Genomic DNA, 6,875 nt, shown 5'->3' with positions numbered 1-6,875 from the left:
CCTTCCGTCGGTCGTGGTAGGTGGTCGTTAGTCGGCTGCTCGCTCGTCGTCGTGTAGTCTTCGTCGGGCTGGTGGTGAATCGTAGTGGGTGATGGTAATAGTTAGTGAGTTGTAGTTGTGGTGGTGATGGTGTTCGTAGTAGTGGTAGTGTGTGGTGGTGACGGTGGTGATGGTAGTAGTAGTGGTTGTAGTTGTGGTGGTGATGGTAGTATTATTAGTATTTGTAGTTGTGGTGGTAGTATAGTTGTGTGGTGATGGTAGTTGTAGTGGTGATGGTAGTAGTAGTGGTGGCAATGGTAGTAGTAGTGGTGGTAGTTGTCGTTGGTGGTGGTGGTTGGTTTTGTGGTGGTGATGTGGTTGTAGTAGTGGGTGGTGATGGTAGTAGTAGTTGTGGTAGTTGTGGTGGTGATGTAGTAGTAGGTGGTAGTAGTGTGGTGGTTGTAGTTGTGGTCGTAGTGGTGGTTAGTAGTGGTGGTGGTAGTTGTCGTGTGGTGATGGTAGTGGTGGTGGTGGTGATAGTTGTAGTGGTGCCTGTAGTTGTGGTGGTGATGGTCGTAGTAGTTCGTCGTAGTGTGTGGTGTTTTGGTTGTAGTGTGGTGGTGGTGGTTAGTGGTGGTGATGGTAGTCGTAGTGGTTGTCGTTGTGGTGGTGCTGGTCGTCTCGTCGTAGTAGTTGTGGTGGTGATGGTAGTCGTAGTGGTGGTATGTGGTCCGTGCTGGTCGTCGTAGTGGTGCTTTAGTTGTTGTAGTTGTGGTGGTGATGGTCGTCGTGGTGGTGGTGGTGGTGGTTGTAGTTGTGGTGGTGGTAGTCGTAGTCGTGGTGGTTGTCGTGGTTTGTGGTCGCGTTGTGGTGGTGGTGGTGGTCGTCGTCGTGGTTTTAGTTGTGGTAGTGATGGTCGTGTCGTTGTCGTGGTGCTTGTAGTCGTGGTGGTGTTGTAGTTGTGGTGGTGATGGTAGTCGTAGTGGTTGTCGTTGTGGTGGTGATGATGGTAGTAGTCGGTGAGTTGTCGTTGTGTGGTGGTTGTAGTTGTGGTGGTGGTGGTCGTTGTGGTAGTGTGATCGTCGTAGTAGTGGTTGTAGTTGTGGTGGTGCTGGTAGTAGTAGTGGCTTGTCGTTGTGGTGGTGGTGTAGTAGTCGTCGTAGTTGTCGTCGTATTCCCTAGTAGTAGTGGTTGTGGTTGTAGTTTGTGGTGGTGGTAGTAGTAGTGGTTTGTCGTGGTGGTGATGGTAGTAGTAGTGGTTGTAGTTGTGGTGGTGATGGTAGTTAGTAGTGGTGGTGATGGTAGTAGTGGTTGTAGTTGTAGTGGTTGTGTTGTAGTCGGCTGGTGATCGTAGTAGTAGTGGTTGTAGTTGTGGTGGTGATGGTAGTAGTAGTGGTTGTAGTTGTCGTGATGGTAGTATGGTAGTCTAGTTGTAGTAGTTGTGGTGGTGATGGTAGTAGTAGTGGTTGTAGTTGTGGTGGTGATGGTCGTAGTAGTGGTGGCGTCGTCTGCCTCGTCTTAGTGGTTGTAGTTGTGGTGGTGATGGTAGTAGTAGTCGTGGTTGTAGTTGTGGTGGTCGTCGTTCGTCGTGGTTGTAGTTGTGGTGGTGCTGGTCTAGTAGTGGTTGTGGTGATTGGTCGGTGCGTGGTAGTCGTCGTGGTTGTGTTGTTTGTGGTGGTGGTAGTTCGTCCTATTGGTCTTAGTAGGTGTAGTTGTGGTGGTGGTGGTCGTAGTAGTGGTTGTCGTTGTTGGTGGTGATGGTGATGGTAGTAGTGGTTCGTAGTCGTGGTGGTGATGGTAGTGGTGGTGGTGCTGGTAGTAGTAGTGGTTGTGGTGGTGATAGTAGTCGTAGGTGTGGTGATGGTGTGGTGTTGTCGTGGTCGTGGTTGTCGTTTGTGGTTGTGGTGCTGGTCTAGTCGTGGTTGTCGTTGTGGTGGTGCTGGTAGTAGTGGTGGTTGTCGTTTGTGGTGCTGCTAGTCGTAGTGGTTGTCGTCGTTGTGGTTGTGGTTGTGGTGGTGGTGATGGTCGTAGTCGTGGTTGTAGTTGTGGTGGTGCTGGTCGTCGTAGTCGTGTTGTAGTTTGTGGTGTGATGGTGGTCGTAGTGATTCCTAGTAGTGGTTTGTGTTGTGGTGGTGCTTGTCGTAGTCGTGGTTGTCGTTTGTGGTGGTGGTGTAGTCTTCGTTCTTCGTCGTCTTTGTAGTTGTGGTGGTAGTCGTGCTGGTCGTCGTAGTGGTTGTCGTTGTGGTTGTGATGGTAGTAGTAGTGGCTGTCGTTTGTGCTGGTGATGGTAGTCGTATTCGTCTTCTTAGTAGGTGGTGGTAGTGACTTAGTTGTGTCGTTGTGTTGGTGTAGGTAGTCTCGTAGTGTTGCCGTTGTGGTGGTGATGGTTGTGGTTGTGGTGGTGATGGTCGTCGTCGTGGTTGTGGTTGTGGTGGTGCTGGTAGTCCGTAGTGGTTGTCGTTTTTGTGGTGGTGATGGTCGTCGGTCGTGGATTCGTCGTAGTAGTGGTTGTAGTTGTGGTGGTGATGGTAGTCGTCGGTGCTATTAGTCGTGGTTTGTCGTTGGTGGTGGTGCTGTCGTCGTAGGTGGTGGTGGTCGTAGTCGTGGTTGTCGTTGTGGTGTGTCGTGATGGTCGTAGTCTGGTTGTAGTGGTGGTGGTGCTGGTTGTCGTGGTGCTGGTGTCGTCGTCCGGATTAGTCGTCGTCGTGGTTGTTGGTGTGTGGTGCTGGTCGTCGTCGTGGTTGTCGTTGTGGGTGGTGGTCGTCGTAGTAGTGTCGTTGGTTGTAGTGGTGTGTCGTGGTGCTGGTCGTCGTCGTAGTAGTGGTTGTCGTTGTGGTGGGTGGTGCTGGTCGTCGTCGTGGTAGTCGTTGCTGGTGGTGGTGCTGGTTGTGTCGTCGGTTCGTAGTCGTCGTAGTGGTTGTCGTTGTGGTGGTGGTGCTGGTGTTCGTTGTGGTGGTGGTGCTGGTAGTCGTAGTGGTTGTGGTTGTGGTGGTGGTGGTCGTAGTAGTCCGTGGTTGTTGTGGTGTGGTGGTGGTTTCGTAGTTGTGGTGGTGGCTGCTCGTCGTCGTGGTCGTGGTGGTGAGTGCTCGTAGTGGTGGTCCGTGTTGTGGTGTCGTGGTGTGGTAGTCCGTTTGTCGTTGTGGTGGTGCTGGTCGTCCGTCCGTGGTTGTCGTTGTGGTGGTGGTGTCGTACTGCTCGGGTTGTCGTTGTGTGGTGGTGGTGCTCGTCGTCTCGTGGTTGTCGTCGTCGTGGTGGTGGTGGTGGTGCTCGTTGGTGGTAGTGGTGTGGTGTGTGTGGTGGTCCGTCGTCGTGGTAGTGTGGTTGTGGTGGTGGTCGTCGTCGTGGTTGTGATAGTGGTGTTTGGTGGTGGTCGTCTTTCGTCGTTGTGGGGGTGGTCGTGCTAGTAGTCGTGGTTTGTAGTTGTGGTGGGTGGTCGTCGTGGTGGGCCGTGCTGGTGGTGTGGTGGTGTGGTGGTGGTGGTCGTGGTAGTGCTCGTGTGGTCGTTGTGGTGGTGGTGGTGGTAGTGGTTGTGGTGGTTGGGTAGTGATAGTAGTAGTGGTTGTAGTTGTGGTGGTGGTGGTAGTAGTAGTGGTTGTGGTGGTGGTAGTGATAGTAGTAGTGGTGGTAGTATTAATAGTAGGATTACTGGTAGGATTATTAGTTGATGATGTGGTATAAATAGTAGTAGTAATAAAACTATTACTAAATCTAATATAACTACTCAGTATTTGACCTATCTTTCTACCTACCTGCCTGTCTGTGTGTATTGTTTATCTAGCTGTTTATCGTCCTATATATCTACCGACCTACCCATCCATTCATTTGTCCATCTGCTTGTTCATCCATCCACCCTACCGTTCATTCACACATCCACAATCTATCTATCTCTGTTCAGGTGATGCACGACAGACCGGAGATTCTGACCGCACGTATGAAGGTCTTCAAGAACGGAGACTCGGCACAATACTCCCAAATCACCGTGTGTATCAAAATCTACACAGCTCTGGTAAATAGTAAATATATCCCTAGTCCATACTGTTAATGTCAGACGTATTTGTTAGTAAGTAACATCAGCGACTGAAAGCAGTAAAAAAAGTGAAACGTGCTTATTTTGTTGTACAACCTGTGTCTTCGCTAATGTCACATTACGTAACGTGGCATAACATGTCATTAGATATAATTATGCTAATTTCTTGTACACTTTGAATATTACAAATAAAATTCTCAACTGCCAATTAGTTCATATAAAGGAATACTGGGGAAGAGTAATAGAATTCTTTACCATTTTGGAATTATTTAATAAACATGTACTTTTTTTTCAGATCCGAATTACAGCAACTTGCGAAGTTTATCTACATAAAGATGTAAAGAAAACATCACAATTTAGTGTTATAATTGAGATTAATAGTGATGTGTATGAGAGAGCGAGAGCGAGAGAGAGAGCGAGAGAGAGAGCGAGAGCGAGAGCGAGAGCGAGAGAGAGAGCGAGAGCGAGAGAGAGCGCAGTAGATTTTATGTGTGTACTGTGATGTTTCATTAGTGAAAGACACCAAATACCATTTATTCACGGGATAGTTTGAGGAAAAGTCGAACAGACCTATTTCACATACCGGAAATATATCTGCACAAGAAGTCTGCTATTTGACTGATAATTTCATGGCAGACAGTTGTCAATTTCAATATTACAGTCACTATTTAGTGTTGGGGGCGGCATCTAGCTGATGGTAGAGCGCTAATCTGAGGTTCGACTCACCTCAATGGACCCATTCACCGATTGGGTTTTTTCCTGTCCCAAGCAATGCCCCACGATTCGTATATCAATGGTATGTGCTGCCATGTATGTGGATGTCCCAAGCAATGCCCCACGATTCGTATATCAATGGGATGTGCTGCCATGTATGTGGGAAAGGGTGAAAATGTAGCAGGTTTCGTCTAAGACCCAATGTTTGACATCAAATAGCAGCTGATTAATAAAACAGTGTGCTCTAGTGGTGTCGTTAAACAATAAAAACTTTACTATTCAATGTCAATCTTCAAATGTGTTTTCTCATCGTTTGGATTTTTGTCAGTATCTCTGATTTAAATTTAATTTTAAATTATCAAATCGATCGCACTTCATTACAACGAAAAGTACACAAGTAAAAATACAGCTAGCTTGTTTTTGTTTTCATTTTCGTTTGAAGTGGGTTTTCACATTTCAGGCAACTGTTTATACCATGTGCATCATTTATTTGTCATATGGTTTGTCTATAGGACAGTTAAAATGATATATTATATGTATGTACATATTTTTTTTTGTAATAAAGTATTTAATGTGTGCCCATGTGTTCTTGTCTTTATTAAAAAACCTTGTATGTATATACAATGAGAGAAGAGGGATTCTACACAAGGGCTGCGTGCTGAATCTCTAATATGTTATCAGCTACGGGATCAGGACCACTGATATTTTCCCCCGAATTAAACAACGTGCCCGAATGTGGATAACGTTTAATATTTGTATTACAAAATCAGATGTATAAATACAACAACCATGATCGCAACCATGAAGTAGGTGAAACGCTGTGTATGTGCTCCATTGAGCTGGTAGGCCTACTAGAATGTTACAGTAGGTACTAGAATGTTACTTCAGCCACCTCTTGATCCTATAATTCATTGGTGGAATCTAGTCATATTGAAACGAAACCCAGAGTTCACTTGAAATCATGTGACTCGGTGTTTACAAAAAGGATAAATTTCCACGCCAGGTCCGGCCACCCCTTTCGGTTGTGGACTTCCAAAAGGTTCTACAACTTAATACATTTTATAATAATGGTTTGTCCAGTAATCTAACGACCTGTCACAAGATTAACCAAAACACAACAATTTTAAAACATTTATTCAACACAAAGACAAAGAGCTCTTAACAAAATACTGTGGACATTTGACAAGTTATACAATAATATTACCCTGAGATTTCCGACAAATATACTTATTTGAAAGTTCCATACCAAATAAAACACCGGTCTACATGAAAAACTTATAATATCGGTAATTTAGGCTACAACTCCTATTACAAATAAAATAATCCCTATCAGAAACTATCAATTTGATTTCAAAGATGATTTACACCAAAATCCCAAAACTACAATTCTTCCATGTTACAATTAATTTCCGCAACAGCCCCTATTACAAATGTGAATATCCCACATAGAAATTCAACAATTGGTTTGAAAGCCGAATTATCACGGAGTTCACTACACCTCCCAAACCTCAAACAAACCTATCGGAAAACAAATAACTAAAATTTGTCTGCATGTTTAGAAATAATATTTCCAAGACAAATAAATGGCGTGCACCCCCATGCACAACCAACAAAATGACAACAATTCTTTTACTAACAATGTACAACGATTAACCCCATAGCCAGTAATAAAGCATATGGAAACGGAGAGAGAGAGAGAAAGAAACTCTAAAATCTAGGCTTTAACACCCCCTAAAACATTAATTTACCCAAACCATAATAACTTACATGTTGACCCTATGAAAACACATCAGAAAGTAAAGTTCCAAGTTTGACCACACAGGCAACACGAGGACGAAATCGTATCTCGTTGGTTCATCCCAAATAAACAATCATATAAAAATTATTACCCATAACAATTACGCCTAAAATTCACCAAAATATTCTATTATTACTACAATAGTGTATCCACTTAACAAAATAAAAAAATTAATTAAAAGAAAATACAAATAAAAATATATATATTTTACTTCCTAGTTAAATTACTGTAAAACCTTTAAATATTACCCTACTTAAAATTTTATCTTAATAACAATGAATTCCATGTTTTTATCCCAGCAGTATTATTCAGTTAGTAAATAGTGATTAGTATAGTTAATACAGAAGAAATAGAGAA

At 44.2% G+C, this 6,875-nt stretch overlaps 1 long non-coding RNA gene across 1 annotated transcript; it reads left to right on the top strand.

Moving 5' to 3' along the window:
* The first annotated feature begins 3,591 nt into the window (after positions 1-3,591).
* LOC121391346 lies at positions 3,592-5,298 on the top strand. Its single transcript, XR_005960360.1, has 2 exons — positions 3,592-3,985; positions 4,302-5,298. It is a non-coding gene; the product is annotated as an uncharacterized LOC121391346 (long non-coding RNA).
* Positions 5,299-6,875: the final 1,577 nt, after the last annotated feature.

The sequence above is a fragment of the Gigantopelta aegis genome, unplaced genomic scaffold (genome assembly GCF_016097555.1).
Source record: "Gigantopelta aegis isolate Gae_Host unplaced genomic scaffold, Gae_host_genome ctg2153_pilon_pilon:::debris, whole genome shotgun sequence".
Classification (NCBI taxonomy): Eukaryota; Metazoa; Mollusca; class Gastropoda; order Neomphalida; family Peltospiridae; genus Gigantopelta; species Gigantopelta aegis.
This window is presented reverse-complemented; position numbering and strand designations above follow the sequence as displayed.